Here is a 27668-nt window from a genome sequence, read left to right on the forward strand (position 1 = left end):
TAAGGTAATTATCGATATGTATGTTTTTATTACCATTTTCTTAATTGTTTTGGGTTTGTTTTTTGTAGGTCCTTTTCTTCTCTTGTGTTTCCCACTTAGAGATGTTCCTTTAGCATTTGTTATAGAGCTGGTTTGGTGGTGCTGAATTCTCTTAGCTTTTGCTTGTCTGTAAAGCTTTTGATTTCTCCATCAAATCTGAATGAGATCCTTGCTGGGTAGAGTAATCTTGGTTGTAGATTCTTCCCTTTCATCACGTTAGATATATCATTCCACTCCCTTCTGGCTTGTAGAGTTTCAGCTGAGAAATCAGCTGTTAACCTTATGAGAGTTCCCTTGTATGTTATTTGTCATTTTTCCCTTGCTGCTTTTAATAATTTTTCTTTGTCTTTAATTTTTGTCAATTTGATTACTCTGTGTCTTGGTGTGTTTCTCCTTGAGTTTATCCTTTTTGGGACTCTCTACACTTCCTGGACCTGAGTGGCTATTTCCTTTCCCATGTTAGGGAAGTTTTCGACTATAATCTCTTCAGATATTTTCTCGGGTCGTTTCTCTCTCTCTTCTCCTTCTGGGACCCCTATAATGCGAATGTTGGTACATTTAATGTTGTCCCAGAAGCCTCTTAGGCTGTCTTCATTTCTTTTCATTCTTTTCTCTTTATTCTGTTCTGCAGCAGTGAATTCCACCATTCTGTCTTCCAGGTCACTTATCCGTTCTTCTGCCTCAGTTATTCTGCTATTGCTTTCTTCTAGTGTATTTTTCATTTCAGTTATCGTATTGTTCATCTCTGTTTGTTTGTTCTTTAATTCTTCTAGGTGTTTGTTCTTTAATTCTTCCAGGTCTTTGTTAAACATTTCTTGCATCTTCTCAATCTTTGCCTCCATTCTTTTTGTGAGGTCCTGGATCATCTTCACTATCAGTATTCTGAATTCTTTTTCTGGAAGGTTGCCTATCTCCACTTCATTTAGTTGTTTTTCTGGGATTTTATCTTGTTCCTTCATCTGGTACATAGCCCTCTGCCTTTTCATCTTGTCTATCTTTCTGTGACTGTGGTTTTCATTCCACAGGCTACAGGATTGTAGTTCTTCTTGCTTCTGCTGTCTGCCCTCTGGTGGATGAGGCTATCTCAAAGTCTTCACTGTTAACTCACAGTTTAGCCCAAACTTTCCAACTGAGGCTCCTTTTCCACCACCTCCCCCCATGGATGGAAGGATAGATAAATGAATGTAAACAAATGTGCTTGCAAGCCTCCTCCTGAAATCATCAAAGAGGCTCAAATCAATTGGCACAAGGAGATGGCTGGAATATATGGCACCATTAGTCATCTCTTTTCAGTGGGGAGGTGTTATGGACTGACTGTATCCCCCAAAATTCATATGTTGAAGCCCTAACCCCAGTGTGATGGCGTTTGGAGATGTACCCTGTGGAAAGTAGTTAGGGTCATATGAGATCATGAGAGTGGGGTCTTGGTCTGGGGGGATTAGTGCCATATAAGGAAACATACCAGAGAGCTTGTTCTCGCTCTCTCTCTCTGTAAGCACTCACTGAGGAAAGGTCATATAATGAGAAGGTGGCCATCTACAAACAAGGAAGAGCTCTCATCAGAAACCAACCATGCTGCCACCTTGACCTTGGACTTTGAGCTTCCAAAACCAAGAAAATAAATTTCAGTTGCTTAAGCCACACAGTCCAGGGTATTTTGATATGGCAGCCCAAGCTGACTAAGACAGGAGGGAAAAAGATCTCTACTCTAGCAGTTGACACCATCATCTACCCACTTGTCCCAGCCAGAAACCTGGGAGTCATTCTTGACTTTTCCTACTCCTTTCTCTTTCTCACCTAATCAATCACAATGTCTTTAAAACAAAATTCTCCACTTTCTTTTTTCTGTACCATTGTTTCACCAGGGGACTCACTAGATTCTCTCCATACCTTGGACTTGTGCACTAGTTCTGACCCCTAACATTTCTCTCTAGGACTGCTGTAGCAGCTCTTTGATGGTCTCCCTGCCTTTGGTCTTTCCCCTCCAATCCAGCCTCCATGTGACCATCAGAGCCACTTTACCTGGTGCTCCCCTGTGGAAATGACCTTCATTGGCTCCTGTTCACCCAGCCTTGGCCTGTTAGCTGGACATGCCCAAGCCTCTGGATAACCTACCCCTGACTATCTCACAGCCTCATCTCTCACCACCACGCATGCCCCTATCCCCTGACCCCACAGGCACTGCAGGCCATGCTGTCTCTTACTTTTGCACCTTCACATTCCCTAGTCTGGTTTCCTGCATTACACTCTCCCACTTTCCCCAGCAAACTCCTCCTTGTTCTCGAAAACACAGCTTGTGTTTCTTCCCCAGTGGAGCCATCTCTGCCAGCCTCCCAACCCCTCCTCCAGGCTTGGGGACCTCCCCTGGGCTCTTATAGCAACCCCAGCTCATGATCATCCTGATGTTTATTACAGGGCATTTTAGTTGACTAATTCCTTACTTGTCTGTCTCCCTTTTAGAACCAGTGTATGAGTTTTCTCAGGCTGCCATAACAAAGTACCATAAACTGTGTGGTTTAAACACAGAAATTTATTTTCTCACAGTTCTGGAGGCTGGAAGCCTGAAATCAAAGAGGTGTCAGGGTTGGTTTCTTCTGAAGCCTCCTCCTTGTCGTGTAGATAGCCATCTTCTTCTCCCTGTGTCTTCACATGTACTTCCTTCTGTGTGTATCCGTGACCTAATCTCCTGTTCTAAAAAGACACCAGTCATATTGGATTAGGGCCCACCCTAATGACCTCATTTTAACTTAATTTTTTCTTTAAAGGCTCTATCTCCAAACACAGTCACATTCTGAAGCACTGGGGATTAAGACTTCAACATACAAATTTGAGGGAGGCACAATTCAGCCCATAACAACCAGCCATGAACGCCTCAAGAGCAGGTGCTGTGTCTCATTCACACTGCATCATCAGGCTTAGCCCAGCTTGTGGGTCATGGCAGATGTCTCAGGAATTATCTGTGGAATGAAGATACTCCATGAAATTCCAAGCCCGGCAGAGAGGCCTACTCTCTCTGCTCTGTGGAGACCAACTCTGGGGAGCCCTCCTCAAGCCTCATTTATAGTTTAAAGCAGAAAAGCCAACCGGATGCCTAAAGGTTGCTGAGACAACGAGAGAGAACATAAAGTAATGGGAAGATTATTGTGCTAACAACTAGCTTGGACTCCTATTCAGGATCCATATTAGCTGATTGCCCTCCAGCAACTCAGTTAACCACACTGAGCTTTGACCTTTTCAAATGAAAAGTGAACAACTGGAAAAGAAACAGTGGTTTTCATTTCTGGCTGTCCATTAGAAACTTCCACAGGAAGGCCTTGGCACTGATATTTTTTAAAGTTCTCCAGATGATTTAATAGAGTTTAGTGCTGCTAAAACAGAGGCAGAAAGGGTAACCTGTATGTATCAGCTGGCGTGAGGAACACCCAGTCTTACTAATATTCAGTCAGCTAGTGTGAGGGGCAATATTTGTACCTGTTTAGGCAACAATCAGAAGCATTTTAGAAGTTCCCCACCTCTGAGCAGTTTCAAGTACTTAGCAGATGAGTAGAGAGGAAGAAGCAAAAAAAAAGATAGATGTATTATTAACTCATTCACGGTACCAGGCACTGCCTTAGGTGTGTGATCTCATGGCATCACCACAACAATCCTGTAAGTGTTCTCCCCATGTTACAAGTGAGGAGATGTGGACTCAGAGAAGGGAAATGACTTGCCTGGCATTGCAGGCTGGTAAGAAGAGGAACTAGAGTGAAGGCTGGGTTCTGACTGCAGATTCCACACTTGCAGCATTATAAAGTGCAGAGTAATGACCAGCTGGGACTGGGCCCAGGACAATGGCACATAGCAGGTGCTCAACAAAGAGTTGCTGAAGGAAGGACATGAAGCAACACTTATTGAGCGCCCATCTGTGCTGGGTGCTGTGTTGTTTGTACATTCTCACCTCAACTGTGTTTGAGAGAGTTACCTGATTGTACAGAGTTGAAGAAGTTAATTAACTAGTCTTTTTGGATATATATATATATGCATCTGGAAAGAAAAAAAAAAGGAGAAAAAGCTCATTCTTTTGAATGATTAGTAGAAGGTAGACAGCTCATGGATGACAGATCTGGGGTTCCAAACCCAGATTTCTCTGACTCCATACCTGATGCTCCCCTCCCTACATCCCACCTCTTGACATACATTTAGGACTTTGCCAGGCATCTTCCTGGAGGGCACTGTACCCAAGCTAATCGAAACTTCCTCTTTTTTCATGTGGCTGGGACTCTGTTGGAAAGAGCTGCAGCTGATCTTCGTGCACTGTCCCCACCCTCGGCTGCCTGGAATCCGGGAATCCTGTGTCCAGAGCAGGGGCTTAGGAGAGAAGAGGTGTGCGGTTGGATGTAACCTGCACCCCGCAGAGGCTGCCCTCCTAATGATTCTGTAACCACAAACCACGAATTGGGAGCTTGAGAAGTCACCCCTAGCTCAGTGTAATTTGCAAGGCCAGGCAAGACCCAGAGGGGAGAATTCCCTCTACAAGGCAGCTGAACTGAACGTGTTTGAGCACAGGGGGTAGCAGTGATGGTGGCGGTTGGGCTCAGGCTTTAGAACTCCAGAGATCAGGAACTTTCCCTCAGGAAAGACAGCTAAGAGGACAGCCGTCCTCTGTGCTCCCCTTCCGCCAGCCAGATGCTCACAGGGTGACCAGGGCTTGAAGTGAAGCTGCTGGCACCAGAGGGGTTTCCCCTAGGAAGCCAGAATAACCGAGCCTTGCAAAGTTAAAAATAGAAGAGCCCAGATGCGGAAGGCACAACTCAACCCTCCGAGTGAATGATTCATAGCATGGAGGTAGGGTTGGCTCTGCCCTTTCATTTTCAACTTCCTTCAAGCAGTTCTTGAGGAGATCTGGCTTTTCTGAATTGAAAGCAGGAGAAACGTATCTAAATTATCTTATCCTGTTGTCCCGTGGTATTTCCTTCAACCCCTACCATAAGACAGAGATCTACTTTATAAGTGGCAACCCCCCTTTGCTCACAGAAGGAGCTACTTTTTATTTCTAATCATGGCACTTGGGTTCACTGGGAAACACGTGAATGTCGTAGACACACACCAACTTTGGAGTTCATGTGTTCTGAATTCAACCCTGTCTCCATGCACTGCGCTGTGCAATATCGGGCAAGCTCCTTTACCTCTTAGAGCCTCAACTTCTTCGCCTGAAGAATGGGGATGATAACAATAGAAGCAAAAATGTATTGAGCGCTCTGACGTCACAAGTCACTTTGAAGGGATTTTAGTTGAGCCATGAGGCCTTATTGCCACACTATCCCTCACACAGTTCTAGTGTGTCAAGGCCGGTATTGACAGCTTAGATGGCTTAGCATTGCTGTATCTGAGATCTCATTTGATTTTCATTAATTACCCAGTGAGACAGACCCAGTAGGAATGATGCTTCCATTTTAAAGTGAAGAAATGATGCTCAGAGGATTTGAGCGGCTTTTCCAAGGTCATCCGGCCTGCAAGGGGAAGAGATGGGTCTGAACCCAGGTCATAACCACAGTGCTGTGTGCAAGCAGGTGCCTTACGAGTTTCTCATTTAATACGCAGAGCAGTGGTTCTCAACACGGGGTAATTTTGCTTCCTAGGAGACACTTGGTAATGTCTGGAGATGCGGGGGGTTATTGCTTCTAGTACGTAGCAACTAGAAAGCTGTTAAACATCCTACAGTGCACAGGAGAGTCCCCACATAAGGAATTATCTGCCCCCAAATGTCACTAGTGCCAGCGTTGAGATACCCTGAATCAGAGTAAAGCTGTAAAGCAAGATGTTTCCATTGACAGTGGTTTACTAGTTGGCTGAAAGGTGTGTGCTCGAAGAATGCCTGCATGTCTTACAAATTAGAGCTTCATCATTATTTTGAAACTTTGACATAAGTTCAATTGGATTTGAAATCCATTTGCATTATTATAAACAATCCATTATTACCAATAAAAGAGGAAGAGTTGTTAGGTTCTTTAAATACAATGTCAACTGTAGAAAAGTTTTAATTGTTACGCAAATGTCTTATAATTTGAACCACATCTATGTGAAAAGTTTCTGGTCAAGAATTTGAAGAGACAGTTATTAAAATTTCATGGTCAGGGATTGTGCAGTCATTTCAAGCATAAGGGCTGAGATTTTTAAAAGTTATGCTAATGAACACAAGCTGAATTACTCACTGAAAAATTTAAAAACATTTATTTGGGAGTTTTATATAAATGTAATATTAAATATATTCTTTAAAACGTTGTTTCATCATAATTTATCATATAAAGAAAAAATTAGTGACTTTTTAAAAATCGAGCTCCATATAGACACCTCCAGTCCCCTTCAACCTTATTATATTCTTATTTCCTCTGTGTGATATGACATTAAAGAGTTTGGGAAGCACTGCTCTAGAGCACAGACTGGGCCTGTGCCTTCATTTGCCAGCCATGTTTATGTGCTACCACAGCTAGATTATAAACTTATTCCCCTGGGGTGGGAAGTTGCTATTTAGGCTTATGATGTCTTATGATGCCTCACACAGGGCTTGAACTGAGTGCTTTAAATGCTTGTTTCAGATATTTCTTCTCATACGTAGACCCATGATTTTGAACTTGTAATAACTACAATGGTAACCACCATTTATTGAGTACCTGTTATATCCAGCACCACATCAAGCACCTCATAAACATTATTTATTTTCTCTTAAATAAAACATTTGATGTAGACAAAAGCATATATGTAATGCATCTGTAGTTTTCAAAGCTGATAATAATATAAATAATCATTTATTGTAAATGAAAAATAATCATTATTTGTAATCCTCACCACAAACCCATTGAAAGATGAATATTATTGTCCCTTCTTTACAGATGAAGAAGGTGAGGCATGGAGAGAATAAGTTACCATCTAAGGCCAAACAACAAATGATGCCGTTTTCGGCTATTAATACATGACTGAATGGCTTAATGAGCATGTCTCAAAATCTATTGATATAAAACCAGTGTGCGATCAAAGACCTGAAGAATGTCTCCTACTAATAAAAGAGGAAATGCTTATACAGAACTGATAGATATCAGGAAAAACTATATTTAAAATCTGGGAAATTGTTCCCCCCCCATAACTTTTTTTTAGAAGAAGAAAGGGATAGGAGGTAGGAAGAAGAGGAGGAAGAAGAGAGCTCTTAGAGACCTGAGATGAACTCAATGATATAAACTGAAATTCTACCCATCATATTTGCATATAGTCATGATTCAACAAAGTCAGATGAAAGTAATAAAGCTAAAGATATCTGATCACATGGGAATTTTTAAAATCTGAAATTATGCATGTATCAGTGAAGCAATCCAAGAACAAGAGCAGGATTTTTAATGACAAAAGACACAGACCACAATGGCCCTACTTCCTTTTGTTTGACAGCACCCTGACCCGCTTTGTGGTCATCAAAGACACACAACTGGCCATTATTTGGGGTGGGGCCTTCACTAGGAAGGAAGAAGAAGATAAAATTTCTCCCCCAAATCCTATTAGTTCCCTTTCCTCAGGTCCTATAGAAAGTAAGCCAGGACTGGGTGTACTCTTTGCCTGGGAGGCCCTCAAGAAAAAATAAGGAGGTGTCTAGAAGAAATAATTCTGGATTGAAACTTTGTGTTAGGGAAGGGCCAAAGAGATGTCAGAAAGTTTCACATGTTGATTTGATCAGTTCACTATGGTGGGAAGGAAGAAGGATTCTAGGTGTCAGACAAAGCTGGGTGTACTCAGTTCAAATACTGGCGTTTACACTGAAACTTCTAGGGAAATTTTAGCACGATCTTGGTGTCACAGAGAGTGGAGTTTGCCTAGCAGTGAGCCAGTAGGTCTAGATACATGACCAATAAGCATAGCATGCTGAAATTAATGGGGTGGTAAGAAGTAATGTCCTTAAATGTCACTAACAACCTAGCTCAGAGTGCAACGTGTAGTGTGTCTGCAAAAAAGTGACTTCCACCTTCCTCTCTCATGGATGAGAAAAATTATTACTTGAAATAGATTTAATAACAAGAAAAACAAAGAAAATGTGATTTAAATATATTCTTCAGTGATACAGAAAAGAAACAATAAACTAGATAGCATCTGGAATGAAAGAAGAAGCAAAATAAATAAGAAATCATTAGTATCAATAAAGTACATGAAAAATGGCATATTAGTCTGGCTTCTCCAGAGAAACAGAACCAACAGGAGATATATATATATATATATATATATGCACAAATATACACATACACACAGAGAGAGGGAGGGAGGGAGAGAGAGAGAGAGAGATTTATTTTAAGGAATTGGCTCATGTGATAATGGAGTCTTATTAAGTCTAAGATCTGCAGAGTAAGCCATCAGGTTGGAAACCTAGGGAAGAGTTGTAGTTCAAATTCAAAGGCCATCCGCTGGCAGGGTTCATTCTTGCTCAGGGTGGGTTCAGTCTTTGTTCAACTAAGGCCTTCAACTGACTGGATGAAGACCACCTATATTATGGGGGGTAATCTGCTTTACTCAAAGTCCAGCAATTTAAATGTTAATATCATCTAAAAAAACACCTTTACAGAAACATCCAGAATAACATTTGACCCAGTATCAGGACACCATGACCCAGCCAGATCAACACATAAAATGAACCATCACAACTGGTTTATGGAACTAATCTGCTTAGTGCTTTGTAGCTTTCAGTGCACATTTATAGCCATCATTTTCTTTAATCCACTCAATAGGTTTTTTTATGGTAGCAAACTCAGGCTGAAATGCTGAGTGATTCTCCACACACACACAACCAGTAAGCCTCTGGACCAGGTCCCCTGACTCTCTCCACTGTGCCATCCTCATAGTGGTGCCAACCCAGGCTCTGACTCAGAGCTGTGCCCCTTCCCTGGGGTCAGGCTCCTCCTCGAAAATAATGATCCAAAAATAATAATCCAATGTGAACCTTACAGCAGAAAGAATTTACCGTTATGCGGGCTGAGGAGGAGGAAGTATGTGAAGAATATCTTTCATATTCTTCTTTTGTAATATTACCTGTGAGCAATGGTTTTGCTAATGCCCTTACTTTCCTTATTAGAGAAGATCTTATCTGGCCCTGAAACTCTTTTCCTTATAATACAAGTTCTTTTAAAAATCAGATTCATACTTGGATCTTCTATATATTTATTTCAGTGAATATTTGTTCAGTGCCCCTCACGTGTCAAAAAAGAAGGTGAATTCCCAGTAGAAAAGCATTGGAAACCAGACTCAAAAGTGTACATGCTGTACAATTTCATTTATATGAATTTCAAGAACAGGTAAAATTAAGGTCAGAATAGTGATGGCTTTTGGTGGGGAAATATTGACAGGTAAGTGGCACACAGGAGGCTCCCTGGAGCTGGAAATGGTCTATGTCTTGATCAGAGTGGTTGTTACACAGGTGTATATATATATATATATATATGCAAAAAATCACTGGACTGTACATCTGAGATTGGTGAGCTTTATTGCAGGTATATTACATCTCATTTTTTTTAAAGTTACAGTTGAAGAAAAAGGGAGGGGGGAAATATCCGGAAGTGTTTGTTTCCAGCATGGGACTGCTATGTGGAAGCATGAGCATAAAAAGAATATTCCTTGTGAGCTTTTGTTGTAGAGAAGAGAATAGTCAAGAAATGTGGGAGGCAAGACCATAGGATGAGGACCTTCTTCTGTTCAGTAAAAGTGTGCCAAGCAAAGCCCAAGCCCAGGATGGGATGGAGGGAAGAAAGGAAATTAGGAAATTTTCCTTAACATAAGGAAACCACAAATATACAATTTCCTAAACATCCTGGGGAGGGGGAGGATGCCAAGCCCCCATATTTTCTTGGGAGAGTTACAAGTCAAAGAAGGAAGTGAAACATGACCTAATGTACTTACAAGTTTTAGAAAAGTTAAACCGCTTTTTACCCTAAAGCATGATTTCCAGAATCTGGAGCATTCTTGTGTGGATAAGGAGATGGGGTCTCCTGCAGGATCCTTAAGGAAATGTTGTCGGGTCCAATGGGTGGGCCAAAGCCGTTACCTAACTTTTTTTTTTTTTTAACATCTTTATTACAGTATAATTGCTTTACAATGGTGTGTCAGTTTCTGCTTTATAACACAGTGAATCAGTTATACATATACATATGTGCCCATATCTCTTCCCTCTTGCATCTCCCTCCTCTCACCCTCCCTATCCCACCCCTCTAGGTGGTCACAAAGCACCGAGCTGATCTCCCTGTGCTATGCGGCTGCTTCCCACTAGCTATCTATTTTACGTTTGGTAGTGTATATATGTCCATGCCGTTACCTAACTTTTTGATAGAAAGTTTGGATATGGTGAAACTTCCTGTGTAAACACCCCATGTCCTAGACCTCGGAGCCCTTCCCAGATTAGCGTAGGTTTCTATTCACATCCAGGGATCAAAGAACAAAAGGAAGACGGTACTCTCTTCCTGGCCCCTGGCACCCCCAGAGATGGTTCTGAGACAAAGGAAATGTTGCTGCAGGTGTGGATCTCTGGGTGGTTTTTAAGAATTGTTTGGGATTTGGTGAAAAGAGAATTGTCCCAAATAGAATCATCTTGGAACTTATAATCACATGCTCTAATTGCAGCAGAGATCCAGGGCGCTAACCACTCTGCAGGCTGCATGCTAGGCTTGACTCACTGGAAGCAGAGCGAGCTGGCCAAGGACAGCATGGCCCACGGCCCAGCAGCTGCCCTGGATTGGTCCCTGCTGCTAGACCAAGTGTGGAGGGGCCTGGCCGTGACACCAGAGGACTCTGAGAGGGAACAACTCCGACTAAGAATGACACGCTCGGTTTCTGGAGAAGCACGCTCTGGGCCATTGGGGCCACCAGCTCGTGGGGCTAACAGGGACCTCACTGCACTTCTTATGAGAAATGCTTATGGGGCTGGGTCTGTTCTGGTCACAGATTCCTGGATGCTAAACTTTCCTGGTTTAGGTAAGAAATGTGCCAACCTCCAACCATCCTCCAGCCATCCCCACTCTAGCGACAATGAGCATATCTCCAAAATCCAAGACACATGAGTGTAGGAGGAGTATAGTGACCTGTGCTAGGTTAACCTAGCAATTGTCTTCCAGAATGTTCTCTGTCCCTTCCCATTTTCGTCGCTCCTCTCCTCCAGTCTCTCTCTCTCTGTCTCTCTTTTTCTTATAACACTTATTTCCCTTCCCCTCTAAACTAACTAAATCTGGACATTTTAGCTGAGGTCTTCCTTCTAAATGTGGAAATTAACTTCAAGGAAAAATCCTTGAGACTGTAAAATATTGGAACAGGGGAAATGAACACCCAAGCTTATGTGATGAACTGTGCATCATAACATCATTTCACTTCAGCAGTATTTCCTGCCTCTCTGCCAGGCACCACGTAGGATGCTTCAGAAGAGCAAGGAGGAAGGGAGAGAAATGACAGTGGGTGACGCACTGATAATAGCCAACATTTATTGAGCATTCTCTTTGTGTCAAGTTAGCTGGAAAGTTTTTTCATATGTATTAGCTCATTTAATCCTCTCAAAACCTTATGAGGAGGGTCCTGTTGGCCCTATGTTACAGAAGAGAAAACTGAGGCTTCACAGGTTAGGTAGCTTGACAGAGCTGATGAGCTGGATAGTGGGAGAGGCTGTCTAATCCCACAGCACTCACCTGTACTGCCAAACCCTGTGTTTATGTGCTCTTACTGCATCAACACAACTAACTTGCAAAGTAGGTGGTGTTATCCCTGTTTCAGAGATGATAAAGCCAATTCAGAAACTTTGGGTGACTTATCTAATGTCACACAGCTAATCAACAACAACCAAATAATCAACCCAAGGTGGTCTGTCTCCAGAGTGTATCTTCTTTCCACCAAACCATGTGGTCGCAGTCTTCAAATTTAAGGAGTTCTTAATTTACTAAGAGTGTTAAGACACACAAACAGCTATGGTAAGTGTCTTCAGAGAAACAAGGTGTGGAGGAAGAAAGGCCACCTCTGGTTGAGGAGCAAGGGGAGTCCTCCAGGGGAAGGAAGTGTTGAGCAGGGTTGAGATGGATTGACAACCACGGCCCCCCGATGGCTCCACATCTTGGGGTGACCATAGCCCTAATCTCCTTTAGCCTGACTGCTGTGTAGCCATCTTAGATTTAGTTTTGCTTGGTTCAGCTCTTTCTTCTGGTAGAAATCTTTGGCAGAAGGATATCCAAATAGAAAAAGTAGAAGGAATGAATATGGAACAGGAATTGTTTTCTAAGAATATTAAAATAGTGGTTTTCATACCATAAAAAAGCACAAAAAAAATTTTTTTTTTGATTAGTAACATAATAAGATAATAATGACTACTTTGAACTGTGATGGCATTTTTCATCCAAACACATAGTGCTACATAGAGTCAACCTCATCATCAGTAATGAGATTGCAGCCTCTGTCCTAATTACTATCTTAGAATGGGGAAATGGCTTCCAGGGCAGCCAACGTGGGTTTCCGCAAGTAGGTCACTAAGTCTTTTAGAGAAGATGAGGGAAGGACTCCCAGGATCCTCTCCCCTTTGAGCTTCTTTTCTTGTCCCCCAGAAATAGCAAATCTGTGTTAAGTTCCTGCTTTGGACCAGGAGCTGTGCTGGGGCTGGGAGGTGTGATGCCTCAGTAGAAATGAGGCAGAGGTGCTATTATAACAGAAATAACCTCCAAATCTGTGCTCACAGTGAGGTCCTCCTGCCCATTGCACAATGTGTAGGTTACGTAACTCACATTTGAGCAACCTAGAATCTTGCTTCCAATCAAAGGTTTCACAACTGCATAGTTGACTTCCAGCCTCTCGCATTGCACTTGGTCTAATTGTCAGAGACTGGAGAAGAAACCAGGTCAACTCCAAGAATTTGAGAAAACAATAATCACTTCCTGAGAACTCACTAAATGGGCCTGGTCCTGGGACTTGAAGCCAGGCCTGTTGGTGAAGTGGAGAGAGAGTGGGAATCAGGAACGTCTTCACAGAAGGATGCTTGAGCTAGGTTTTAAAGGATGAATAGGGAATGTACAGGCAAGCAGAAGAGGAGTTGTTCCCACAAGCAGAGTAAAACATGTGCAAAGGTACTGGGGTATGAAACTGTATGATGAATTCATGAAACTAAGGTAGTTGGCATAACTAAGCCCTAGTGAGTCCTTTCATATTGTCCTAACACAGAGGAATTCCTGCAAGCCTACCTTTAAAACTCTGGAACATCTGAGATACTCTCCAAGAGCCTATTTGCATGAGCTTTACATGGCCTCTTACAAGACATGGTGAAACCGATTCTTCAGACTGACTCGGGCATCCAGGACTATCAGGATTGAAATGCTACTTTGTGGACATTAGGAAGGCTCCCCAAGTGCTTCAGTGGTGGTTCCTCAGGTGAGCCTGGAACTCATCTTGGGTCGTAAGAAGTAAAAGAAATTGGCCTCAGATTAGAATTCTGGTTGACTGCTGGTGAGGGGTGTTTCTAAGATTGATGTACAGTTGTGGTGCTTAAATGCTCTCCACCCAATCCCTGATGTGGAGAGGGATCAAGTCAACTGGGGAAGACACCAGGTAGGAGCCACAGGTTGCTCTTGAGAACGTGGGACAGGCTGTACCCAGGCCTTCTCTCTGTGCCGTGGTCTCTGCTGCTGTTATTTGGAAGAAAGTCACGGTCCTTGGATCTGGTCCTAATGAGGTTGGGACTTATTTACAAATCTTTCCAGTAATTGGATGTCATCTTGGAGCCTATGAAATGTGTTAACGTTTCTGCTGCAATACGTCAGCCCCAAAGGCACCACATGGGGGCTGTTGTCATAGCTGGAGTTTAATCATTAATAACAATGAACATAATCAATAATAACTAACATGTGGATATCACTTTGCCATAAAACCAGCCCTTCTCACATATAATATTTCCTTTATCACCTGTAACATCAACCTTAGGTAGGTATCGCTAACAATAGCTCCAGTTTACAAATGAGGAAATTTAGCCTCAAAGAGATGATAGAATCTCTTTGCACAATATCATATAGGTAGTGAAGGACAAAGCAGAGATTTCAGGGTCAGCTCTTTATGACTCCAAAGCGCATTGGATTTTCAATGTATTTACTATTAAAGTATTTTGAAGCTCCATAAACTAACACCCTTCAGTCCTAGGCCTGGTGCTGCTAAATTCCCTTAGTTCGACTGTCCTTTTACTCAAGTTCAACTGCTCATCTTGGGGTGGGAGAAAAGCACAGTAATATTGTGTACGCAGTGAACAGGCTCCAAGCCACAAGCAGGCCGAGTATCCTGAATCCCTGAATACTCACAGCAACCTCCCAGAAATGCACTTGTCTCTGAGTGGGGCAATTGTGTTTTCTTGTTCATGACTGTATCCCCAGAACAGTACCTGCCACTTGGAAGACATTGGATATGTATTCATTGAATTGAGATGAGCATCTCTATCCCCATTTCTTAAAGAAGGAACCTGAGACTCAGAGGAGCTAGGCAACATGCTTGGTATTACAGAGCCTGTGAGAGACAGAGCAGGAGCTCAGACACAGGCTGCCTGTGGCCACAGATCCCACCCTTTGCCTTTTGCCAAGTGCCAAAGCTGCAGCGTTTCCAGCTACCAACTTTTTCTTTCTCTGACCTAAAGAAAGCTGATGAAATTGCCCTTGCATTGCTCCGCTTAGAAGTCAAAGGTGTGTGTGCATGTGTGTACGTGTCCCCTTAAACACGCTTGCGTGTTTGGGGTGGGGTAGAAAGATTATAAAGGATATAGCAGTTTTTTCTAAACTTCATTTCCTTATAGTCAGGAGAGTTTACATTTCTGGGAATTTATTGCTAGGAACATTTCTAGGAGCCTTGTCATTTTGCCCACATCTAGTTAATTCTACTCATCTTTTCATGCTCATTGGGATACTTATCTTAGCGTTAACTAAGACTATCCCCCCTTAAATTTCCAAGAAATGTCCTTTTTCTACAAACTAGACAATAAGCAAAGTTAATATCTTAGTGTATGTAAGACCCAGCTCGCTAGGATTGTCATGTGAAAAACACGGATTTTACCATGGTGACGAGTCTTTCATCCTTGGGGGTAAGAGTTGGGGGGTGTACCTTCTCCATCCCAGAGGCTGCAGACAACTATGATTAACTACACAAAAGTGCCAGTTTGATGATAAAAACTGTACTTAGCATAGACTCTTCTACTGTAGCAAGAGTCTGGGAGGTGCAGCTCTTGAGGAATTTTTTTTTTTAATGGAAGCTTTTGTTAACATCAGATATCTAATTAACTTAGGTTTTAAAACTACTGAGGTGCTGTGCCTCAAGAAAGATGGTTATCAAAATAGTTTCAACTAAGATAATTACCCTGAACCTGCAATGGAAGAAAGAATTAAAATTTTCCCTTTTTTTTTTTTTAAAGAAAAGCCAATGTATCGAATAACGTGAAAGCATTTTGTTGTGGTATCCCTGTCTATGCAGTTGAGGCTAGATCAACTTACTCACCAATATAATTATCATATCCAGAGTTTATCTCGGGAAATTGCCTTCCAGAATAAGGAAAACACAGCATCTGTGCCCACAAGGCTGCTTTGGCTCCCCCCGAGGATGAAAGCTCCAGCCGCTCTGTAGTTATAATCAAACTGGCTCTCCCCCGGCCTCCCCCGGCCCATCCATCACACAGTAATAACAGACTCGCTGGCTACTGATCTCCAGAATGGTGTTTAGAATATCAAATGTTTCAACTCTCACCTGTGTGCATGATGACTCCCAAGTGTGTGTCTTCAACCCAGGTCTTCCTCTTCCACTCCCCTAGACTCCAAGTCAAGCTCTTCAGCTGCCTCTTGGGCACCTGGGCTTCCCGCCAGACTCTCCAAGGCAGTAGCTCCAAAACCAAACTCACCATCTTCCCCTCTTTACCTCCCACCATAAGTGGACTTCTTTGCTCAGATTCCTTGCCTTCCTAGACTCATTATCCTGACAATCACTCACAACCTTTATTTTAAGGGTTAACATTATTATTTTTTAGTAGACTTTATATTGTAGAACAGTTTTAGATTTCCAAAAAAAAAATGAGACGATAGTACAGAGAGTTCCCTTATAACCCATAGTCAGTTTCCATTATTAACATCTTTTATTAGCATGGTATATTTGTTACAACTAATAAACTAATACTGGCACATAATTATTAACTAGTCCATGTTTTATTCAAATTTCCTTAGTTTTTATATAATATCCTTTTTCTGCCCCAGGACCCCAACCGAGATACCGCATCACCTTTAGTCATTATGTCTCCTTAGTTCCTCTTGACTGTGACAATCCCACAGGCTTTCCTTGTTTTTGATGACCTTGATAATTTAGAGGAGTACTGCTCAAGTATATTCTAGAATATCCTTCTTTTGGAATTTACTGATGTCTTCTCATGACTAAACTGGGAGTATAAGTTATTAGGAGGAAGACTGCAGAAGTTAAATGCTGATATTAAGAAATTTAAGGCATTGTTTGGACATTGGAGAGGGTTGGTCACCACCTTCATCTGATAGAGAAAAGGCTAATACTAGTTCAGATACTGCACTTATTAAACTGAATCATAATTATTCATTTTCCTCTTTTCTCCTAGCCTCTAAACTCTTTGAGTAGAGACTGTGCTTGATTGATACCTATATCCCCAGAATCTAGCGCTGGGCATGAAACTGAGTCAGGGCTTGATGATATTTGAAGCTTTGATTTGTTTCCTCATCTGTAAAGTAGGATAATAGAACTTATTTCATAGGAATTTGATGATTAAATTAAAATATTAAGATACTGGGCACAGGGCCTTGCACAGAGAGTATTAAGTACTGAAATATGCACACGGTACTCACATATGTTAGCTACCATTTTGTCACCATTATTAGGACGTACGTGTTATACAATATACACTGGGGACCCAAAGAACTGACTTTGATCCACTCTGTATCTAAAGTAGTAAACTTAGTGGTTAGATGGAAACAAGAAGGGCCAAGCTCAGCTTTATACTTCAGAGAATTCTCTTCTGTAAAATTCATGTTGCACTTAGTTCACTTTGACAAGATTCCCTAAAAATGGTCCAGATCCAAAGATGCATAAGGCATGGCTCCTACTCTCAGGACCTTATAGATTGATCGTCAGATAGTAATACAGGGTAGCATTCGGCAAGGAGCCAAGCAGAAACCATGTGGGTATGGGAAGTTCTGAGTAGGGTCTCTGTGTATATGGGCTGTATTGTTGCTAAGGTCTAGGATGTGGGCATTAAATGATGGGTCAGGTTTGGATATTCAAAGAGAAAGGTGGCCAAGTCATGAGCAAGGATCTGGAAAGAATGAGTATACAGAAATTCAGTGCCTGAGAGGAGTCCAACCTGCCAGGCACTTGGATCTATGCGCACAAGAGTAGGAGAGGGCATTGGACAGGACATCAGATAGAGCAAGATAACAGGGTGGGGACGGCTTGAAATCTGGCTTAAAGGATAATGGAGAGCCACTTATATTTTTGAGCAAGGGAGTTGCAAGATAAAGATGGAATTTTCAGGAGACGGGATGCTTGCAGTGGGCCTGACTAGCCAGAAACAGAAAGACTAGTGGTGGAAAGGCTAGCATGCTAGTTTATTCAGTCATTTATCAATTCATTGGTCATATGTGCACTCAAAAAATATTTATGGAATTCCTATCAGACTTGGTATATGAAAGATATAATCCTCGGCCCCTGCCCTCAATGAACTCACGGACTAGAGGGAGAGAGATTAAAGAAGCTTCTGCTATAATCCAGCCTACATCATAGTAAAATCAGAGAGAAAAGAATGGAATAATATGTGGGAGATGTCAGATAGATAGATAGATAAAGATATACATCTATTATAAAAACAAATGAAAGAAGTCATGGATCAAGAAGTAGGAGGAGAACCTAATACAAGCAAGGTCTAAAAAGACAATAATCAATAATGTCAAACACTACTGGTACACGGCAGAGAACTTGCCCAGGAATAATAACTAACAACAAAAATAACAACAACAACAATACCACTTTTAAACGGTTACTATGTCCCAGACCTTGAAACAATTCTAAGGTATTAATATATTTTCTCATTTTTCTTTGTGCCTAACATAGCATAAGGCAAGAGTAATTCTCAGTAAATGACTCATGTTATAGGCCGAACGAGTGCTCTTAGGAATCTGGATGTTTGGATAGTATAGCTGGTGCTGGAATGTTAGAAATGGGGTTTACAGGTTGATAGAGTAGTAGTTTCTTTTCTCAGGTCACCCTCTCTGTGTTAAATCGTTAGTTTACTCCTAGTCAGTAAAATCCTGTATGATAAGATGCCTTCCCTTTGTCCTATATGAGACTGCATTTCTTACTCATGTGGGGTTGGGTGGAGCCCAGAATGTTCTTCAATCCAACCTCTCTGGCAAATAGAACCTCTGGACCTTTGGGAGATTGGTCATTCCTTTCCTAAAGCACTCATGTTCTAAAGTACATTACAGAGGAGAGGGCGTTTTCTGAGCATGGACTGGATTCAGACAGGGAAATTTGGGGGTGGGGAGGAGATAGAAGTGGACTGTATTTCCAAGAAAAGTTGCCAGTGGAAATGTACTTGTTCTTACTTCTCTCTATGGCATCTCAGAACTGCTTTATATTCATCCAGAGACTGACCACAATTTAGAAAAACAGGAGACTTCTGCTGAGTGACTTTCAGTTTGGGGAACCAAGTCTCTCTCATATGCAAGGGGAAACATCATATTAGGAAAGATTGTTACCATTGGTGCTCCTACAGTTCAGGCTAGGACTCCCTAACTTGCTCTGTAAACCGCATGCAATGGCTTTCCACATATGTGTGAGTGTGTGAGTTGCCCGCCCAACAAATGTCTCTAGAAAGAGTTTTCAGATGTACAATGGGGTATGTTCTAAAGTTTCAGAATACAGCTGAGAAAAACGAACAAACACCTTTATTTAAACACAAATTTTTTTAAAGGGAGAGCAGGAATTCTGATGCTAAAATAAACCTTAGCTAACAACTCCTTTAAGCCAGCAAACCTACCTCCTGCTCATAGCGTCTCCTCTAATAAAAAGACAGGCCTCCAGCCCCCTCTGAGTCACAGACTCAGTTCTAAACTCTTCTCTCTGCCCTAATGTTCATTCCACATCTGGAAAGCATGGAGCATAGCACAGGTATTTATTAAAGTGGAAGATTTCATCCATAGTCACTCATGTAAGGGATCCAGGATTCAAACTTGGTTCTTTCTGCTCTCAATTTCTTCCAATCCGTCTGGTGGCCTTCTATAATCCAACATTGACCCCATGATCAATCAAAGGTCACAGGCAAAATCAGGTTCCTTCAGAAAGCATGGACCAGTCTGGAAGAAAGAAGTGGAACAGTGATTGTGGGAATAAAGGAGTAAGTGATGAGAATCAACATTAGTGGTAGCTTGTTTGGGATAAAGGAAAAAGATAAGTTACTTAGAGTTGTTTTCCTTGTCCTTTCAAAGGACTTTTTGCTCATCACCCTGAGTTCCCTATAAGTACATCCTCTTGTTCATGGTATTTTAAAATCATATGTCTACCAAGTGTACGATTTAAGTTTTGCTTTTCAAATGTGTATCAGGGCATGAGTTTATATAGGAAAGCTGGTCAGGGGCCACGTGTGTGGGGTAGTAAGAGCAAGCTTGGAGGGATGTTCTGCTCCAGGTCTTGGAATATTTCACTCTTACAAGCAATAAAAGATTTCAATACTGACAGGGCAGGGGGCGGGGGGGATGTATGGATGGGCTGCTGTGGAAGAGATGGCATAGGGAAGGGAATGAAACCCTATGTGGTCGAGAAGAAGCCGGACAGCCCTCAAGCAGCTGCCTTCAGGGCATAGGGGCCCCCTAGAATTTAGCCACCTGGCTCCAGGGAGGATGCCTTGGGGTGAGATAATGTGCCTTGTTCCACCTGGGGCTGACTTAATTTACTTTTAATTACATAGCTTCACAAAAATATTGGGTGAATGAAATAGAGTCCCATCAGCAGCAGGTCCTTAAAAATGAGAATCCCAGGCTTCCCTGGTGGCGCAGTGGTTGAGAATCTGCCTGCCAATGCAGGGGACACGGGTTCGAGCCCTGGTCTGGGAAGATCCCACATGCCGCGGAGCAACTAGGCCCGTGAGCCACAACTACTGAGCCTGCGCGTCTGGAGCCTGTGCTCCGCAACAAGAGAGGCCGCGATAGTGAGAGGCCTGTGCACTGTGATGAAGAGTGGCCCCCGCTTGCCGCAACTGGAGAAAGCCCTCGCACAGAAACGAAGACCCAACACAACCAAAAATAAATAAATAAATAAATAAATAAATAAATAAATAAATAAATAAATAAATAAATTTATTAAAAAAAAAAGAGAATCCCAAATCCTTTTAACCTGGTTGGTAGTAACTTGTGGATTGCTGTAACTCCTCATATCATCACGCACATATACATACACACACATACACATATACACACATTTTCCTGAACCTCACTCCTCTCTCTAAAATTTATCGTTCCTGAAATCTTAGCAGATTCCTCAGCAATTGACTTGGGATCGATGGGAAGGAAAATAGGGCCACAGCACAGTAATTCAATTTGACAAAATTCAGTGTTTATTCAATTGAACTCAAATGTTTATTTAGTACCCTACTGGGCCCTGGGTTAGTGGACCTGACAGAGTTTCTTCCCTCAAAGAGTCACAGCCAGATGGACAACTTTCCAGGCTTAGATTCACCCTTGGGAGCTTATGAAAATACAGATTCCTCAGCTTCATCCTGGCTTTCTGAATTGGAATATCTAAGGTGGTGGGACCCAGGAATCTATATTTTAAAAAGCCATCACAGGTGAAGGTGACTTTTATGCACTATAAACTTTGAGACCATCTGCCTTAGGCTCTTAACTTACCATTTTGATTTCAGACCTCAAGCACAGAGAACACTCTGGTGGCCCACCTGGTGATGGTGGGGGACAGATTTCCTGAGCCTCTAACATGCAGGAAATTGCAGCTGACTTCACCTGGGACACCAGAACTAAAAGACACCCAGCCCAAAGTTCCTCTTGGCCCACATGTCACAGGAACAACCTACAAAGAAAAAGACACAACTGTGACTTGAGGAGCAAGATGGAACGTGTGCCCAGGATCCAAGTTCAGATGTACCCATTGGAGACTGACGCTACCTCTTCTAACCCCTACCTCAGAACTACCTTTTGAAGTGGGTATTTTAACTATCTGTATTTAACAGAATGAGGATGCCAGCTTAGCAATATTGAGTGTCCTGCCCATGCTACAGGAATTTTAATTCACTTTCCCTAAATCCAATCCGAAGTTGTTAGATGCTTCCAACTTTGGAATACCTTTTCTAAGAGGTTCATATCCAAGAGTACAATGTTTCAACAGGAACTTGGGCAGAAGTAAATGAAGCCCAGCCACTGGGAAGCAGCTACGATGTTATAGGACATTGATCTAAGGCTTAGATTATAGGCCTGGCTCTGCTGTTTACTAACTAGTGGCCTCAGACATGTTACCACTGTCTATGCAGTTCCCTAAGCCAGACTCCCAGGGGTCGTCCATGACTCCTCCCATTCACTCACCCTCCACATGTAATTCATTCTTACTGGTTCTGCCTTCTAAGTATCTTCAAATTTGTATACCTATTTCCATCTTCACTGCTATCACTTTAGACCTGAACTATTGCAAGAACTCTTAACTGATCACTCCCCTTCCATTCATCCTCTCCCAGTCCATTTTCTCCACAACAGCCTAAGTCATAGCACATCAATCCTTGACTTAAAAACCCTTTAAAAAAAAAAAAAAAACCCTTCAACCACTTCCATTTATCTTAGGATAAAACTAAATCTCCTATCATGGTCTAGGCCTCTGCAGACTCATCCTGACTCGCTTTCTGCCTTGCTTTCTAGGCTCCAGGCACGCTGGTGTTTCTGTCTTTCAAACACTCCATGCTCCCTTCCTCCCAGAAGCCACCATGTACTTTGGTCCTTCCCAGGGGAGTACTTTTCACATCCTCATTCACCCACTTAACTCATTCTTCAGATCCCGGTTCATTATCATTGCACTCAGGAACCCTCCTCATTCCTCCTCCCCCTCCTCCCACCACTAAATCAGTTCCTCCTGTTATATGTTCTCATGGCTCCCTGCACTCACCACAGTTTGCAATTATACATCCTTTGGTGATTTTCTGTCTCACCCACTAGAGTGTGAGCTACATTAGGGTGGAGACTGTGTCTGTTTCTCCACCATCATCTCCTTCCCAGCACCTCAGTACAGAGCCTGGAATGTAGTAAAAACAATAATAATGATGCTGATGCTAGTGGCTATATTACTGATGCCTAACATGTGCCGTCTTGCTCCTAAGTATCGATACTTTACTCGAGTTAGTTCTCTTAAACCTTGAAAACCCTATGAATTTATAGGCACTCCACTGAGATCTTTTTTTTTTTTTTTTTTGGCTCAACCTTTTAATAGAAAAAATTCACTGATGTACAAAAATGCGAAAGTGTGACAATGACAACATATGGAATTCTGTGATTGAAAGTCCCCTCGAGTGCACGCTGTGGTGCACATACACCCGCCCACACGTACTCTGGCATGGAAACATAAACTTAATGCAAACCAGTGCTACCAAGAAGCGCCAACATGTGTTCTCCATTCCACCAACCACAGATCTATATCTACTCCAAACATTCAGGAACAAAAAGTACAGCATCTTCCAGGAACAGCAAGGCAGACTTCTTACTCACAATGGACCAGCAAAAAGAGTACTGCACACTTAAATTTAGGATCGTCATTCATGAGGATCGTCACAATCCCAACGTAAGGAACAAATCCCCTCGCTCTCCTCACAACATCGTTCTTCTCTAGCCAATGTTGTCCTTGTTTATACAGGCCTCGGTCATCAACCACACTGTTATCTCCTTTGGTCAGAAACTTCATACGTCCATTTTGCTTTTCATGAATCTTCAAGACTCGGTGAACTATAGGAACCTCTCTTCCTTCTATCCTAAAAACAACAATTTCTTCCACTCCTACGGGATGATCTTCAACTCGATTTGCTAGAAAGAGAAAATCTCCTGTATGGAATGCACGTTCCATGCTGCCGCTGAGCACCGCCACAGCTGGACTTTCACTTCCGGTTCTAACCGTTAACCCCTTCCAGAGCATTAGTGCGGAGGAGACAATCTTTCCAAAATTTAGGACTTGATAATAGAGCTGCCGCTTGTTCATCCACTGCACATCGTCCAAAAAATCGAGAGATACCATGGCGGGGCCGGCGAGGGGACACGGGCAGAAGAGAGGGCGAGACGTGACCCGCGGGAGGAACGGCTGGCACACGGGCCAGGCTCACACTAGACAGGACCCCCTCCGCTGAGATCCTGATGAATGAATACAGTCATTTCTCTGCGCCTCATTTTTCTTATTGACAAAACGGAGAGAGTAGTATGTGAGTGAATCACAACCAAAGTTACAATACTTTATATTTTCTCTAATTATTTACAAATGAAAGAATTGAGCCTTTAAAAAGTTTTCCATGGGTTTTATTTTTTTTCCCATGGGTTTTAAAAACATATGTGTGTGTAGGCACATTATGCTTATACCCTTCACCTTATACAATGTTTCTAATACAATGTTTCTCAACCTTTAAATTAAATTATTGCCACCACCCCATCCCCTGCAAAGAGAAAACATAACTTAAAATGTAAATTATCCCTAACGAGAGAAATTAATAAGATTTCTTTGGGTAGGGTGGAGCTTTGGAGGGCCACACACCACTGTAATTGCTAAGGGTTTTTTTCATATTCTAAGAATTAATTTTTATCCCCTTGGTAGTAATATCACTGCTCCTTTCTTTGAGAATGAATGTTCTAAAAGAAAGAAAGGAAGGAAGGGAGAGAAGGAAAGAAGGAGGGAAGGAAGAAGAGGGGGGAGAGGAGGAGTGAACTGGGGCAGCTGCAGTGACCTCATGATGGAAGATGGAAGTTCAGAAAGCAGATGAAGCTGAGCCGGCAGCTTTCAGCACTGTGGTCAGACCCCCTGTGCCCCTGCACGCTCCCCTCTGCCCCTCCTTGAGTGAATGCCCCCTTCCTTCCGCATTCCTCCCAACTCTCCCTTCTTAATGGCCACTCTGAAACACGCCAGGTGAGGCTGGGTGTCGTGGGGATATGAGTGCAAGCAGCCAGGTGCAGCTGCTGTCCTCAGGGGAATACAACTTGGCGATGACGGCAGCCCATAGAGGGAAGAGTTGGGAAGAGTTAATGCCATTTGGGGGAATCAAGAAAGGCTTTAGAAAGTAAGATAGCCTTTGCGGTTGGGCTGGAAGGAGGGGCAGGATTTTGATAGACAGTGATAGGAGGGGTGAGGGTGAGGAAGAGAACAATAAAGGCTTCAAGGGCAGAGGATACCGCCTGGGAGAAGACCAGGTGTAAGAAGTGTGGTGTGATGGTGTGGCATGAAGGGAGGGAGCGGGAACTAAGACTAGACCTATTTTGGAGAATCTTGAATGACAGGCTTAGAGGTTTGCTAGGAGCCATTGAAGGTGTCAGCAGTGGAATGACATCAGAAGATATATGCTTTAGAAACCTTAAGGTGGCAGCTGCATGGAAGCAGAAGCAGAAGCAGAGAGGAGGAACCCAGTGAACAGGATTTTCCCAGGGACCAGGCCAGGGTTTCTCAACCACAACAGTTTTGACTTCGGGGGCTCAGTGTTGTAGGGGGCTGTCCTATACGTTACAGGATGTTTAACAGCATCCCTGGTCTCTACCCACTAGATGCCAGTTGTGACAAACAAAAGTGTCTCCGGACATTGCCAGCTGTGCCCTGGGGCGGGGGGGGGGGCGGGTGGCAAAATTGCCCATCTGAGAACCACTGATCTAAGCAAGGACCAATAAGGGACTGATCTGGGGAAGCCACAAAGGAAAAGGAGGGTGGCAACTAGGCAGCTGATGTTTCCAACTCTACAAACGTCATAATGAAGGCAAACGTGGAGTCCAAGGGAATTTTCATGTTTCAAGCATGAATGATTGGAAAAAGAGCAGTAAAATTTTTTGAGAAGGAACATTTTAGAAGGGGTGAATAAGGAATTTCATTTTTAAGTGTTTTGTTAGATGTTTCTAGACACACATGGAGGTAGAGATATCCTGTAGGTTATTAATAGGTGCACAGTCAAGTTCTCTTGAACTAATGAATAAGCAAATCAATGGTATGTATCAAAAGAGAGGTTGGAAGCTAGAGATAGGACCATGTGAATGGAGGAAACCACTATAATAAAATTTAGAAAAATATTAGACAAGAACTGAGTTTAGAACTTTACATAATGTTTTCTGCAAGGGGGAGTAGCAAGGTATAAGCAAAGTTTCTTTTCCATGGTGTAACCCTAATGGTATACAGAACCATATAGAACAAACTGATATTCCTAGGAGTGTAGGAACTTGGCTCAAAGCTCCCTCAAAAAGCACCAGATTTCATTGCAGTTTCAGTTCCATCTTTAAAAATTCTTTTGAAAATATGTATTCCAGCCCATATTATGAGCTAGTTTGTTCTACCATGAGAATATTTTAAAATATTTACTTCCTCCCCATAATGTTTAGGTAGTGTGTAGTGTGGATGGTCTAGTAGATTCCGCATGACTGCTAACAGTTTTACATGTGCTCTCATCCTGGGGTACCCATACCCAAGTTTGAGATACAGGAGGACAGAAAGTGATACAAAATTGGGAGTTTGACAAATCCAAATGCAATTTCTTATCCTGCCACTTACTAGCTGTGTGACCTTAAGCAGGTATCTTGACCTCTCTGAGCCTTGGTTTCTCAACAGTAAAATGGGGCTACTGCTCCCAATCTCCATTATAAAGGTCAAATGAGATAAAATATATAAAGTGCATTGTAGATGTTTAATAGATAGCAGCTCATTTATTATTTGGATGAGGAAGAAAGAAAGGGGGACGTATAGAGGCGGAGAAGTGGTGGTTGAGATACTAGGAATACAACTTTGGTATTTTAATATCCTGAAACCTTAAGTTGGCATTCCCAGAGTGAAATGATTTTGAAACAATTATCAACTGGCTCAAAAAAGGTAAAAGCATGTGAGAAAAATCTTTGCAATTGACGTTTGAATTTCTTAATTATGGCCTGAGAAAGTGGTGTGAAGGGGACCTGCTGATGGTGTACTCCAATTAACTAGCAAGTGGAACACGAACAAGAGGTAGAATAAAACCTAGAACATTCTTCCCACACCTGTGATACATGGTATGGGAGATCCGAGACTGGAAAAAGTCATGAAAGTGAACTTACAACCGACCACCCAAAGCTTGGAAAGATCTCTAAGAAAAGAGCTAATGTCAGTAGAACCTGAATGGAAAATCCATACCTAGGACAGAATATTGGTTGTGGTCATGTGCCTTGCATTTTTTAGAAACATTAGAAAATCATTCATTACAAATTCCTTGCACTGTTTTACACACACACACACACACACACACACACACACCCCATGGTCTTTATAAGCATAAGCAAATGCTATGTTTAAACCAAATTGGACAAAACACATGCTATTCGTTTCTCACCTACACTAATGGAACAGCCTGTTAACTAGTCTCATTGCCTCTTCTCATGCCTCTACTTCCCTCATAATCCATTATCTCTACAATAGACTTTTCTAAAAGTGTAAATCAAACCATATCAAAGTTTGGCCAAACAAAATCAGAACTGTTGTAAGTGAAGCAGGGACTTCAAGAATTTATGTAGTCCCATCTCTGCCCTTGCAGTTGACACAAAGGCAGCTTTGGGGAACTTTAGGGCTCCTTGGAAAGAAGACCCAAAATTACTAGGCTGGAAGTTCTGTAAAGGGCTCTTTGGCCAAGAGACTCCAAGTGCGAAGGTATGAGTAGCTCTCAACCTGGTGAGCAACGGGCTATCCACTGGTTAGGAACCTCCTTACATGGTCATGAAGAATATAACATCCCTGGATTATAGGTAGGAATGCTTAGGATCTTCCATAATCACAGTTTGAACCCAATTCCTTCCAGGGTAGGCCATTGGCTGCTTAGGGGCGCACCCGTTTGACTGATTTGCCCAGATCCTGGTTGTTTTACCTAAGGCGTGTCTGGGTTACTAAGTTTGGCCACATGCTTAGCTTGCCCCAAGCAGCTGATCTTCCTCTCCTTCCACGTGTAGCATCAGACACACCTTGCTCACCTGCAGGAGATAGGGGCCACGATGCCCTGCAGTCCCGCTGCATCTCCCGTCTTGACCACTGCAAGTACTTCCTAAATAGTGTCTCTACTAATTTTTCCCCTTCTCCTGTCCACCCTTTGTTTCTTTGTAATATTATGAATCTCCAAGACAAAAAAGTACCCACCACATCCCAAAGTTAGTACATAATGGAATTTTTTCTCCTTAAAATGACTCCTATAACTTGTGTTTCAAACACACTTTTTAAAAGTTCTGCCCTATACAATCCTAACCACAATCCTTTTAACATATTTAATCTATGTGACAGTCCTTCAATGTACTGGAATCCTCCAACATCATAGCTCACATCCTTTCCTAATGTGGCAAAATCTGTGGAGTCCCCAGGCTGGTAAAATATCTCTAAGTCTAAAAACATTTGCAGCTATCTAC

The 27668-nt window shown here is 42.4% G+C and overlaps 1 long non-coding RNA gene and 1 pseudogene across 2 annotated transcripts in view; one reads left to right on the forward strand and one right to left on the reverse strand.

Annotated features, from left to right (window-relative positions):
* LOC309665097 overlaps positions 1 to 27668 on the forward strand; it is a 914413-nt gene that overhangs the window by 669553 nt on the left and 217192 nt on the right. The window lies entirely within an intron of this gene.
* Positions 1 to 27668, reverse strand: part of LOC309665069 (signal peptidase complex catalytic subunit SEC11A pseudogene) — a 55302-nt pseudogene continuing 27634 nt past the window's right edge. Inside the window, exon 2 of the transcript XR_014268430.1 lies at positions 1 to 27668. This exon is cut by the window's right edge and continues 412 nt beyond it. The product of XR_014268430.1 is annotated as a signal peptidase complex catalytic subunit SEC11A pseudogene (transcript).

Source organism: Balaenoptera physalus (assembly GCF_965194825.1).
Source record: "Balaenoptera physalus genome assembly, chromosome: 7".
Taxonomy (NCBI): Eukaryota; Metazoa; Chordata; class Mammalia; order Artiodactyla; family Balaenopteridae; genus Balaenoptera; species Balaenoptera physalus.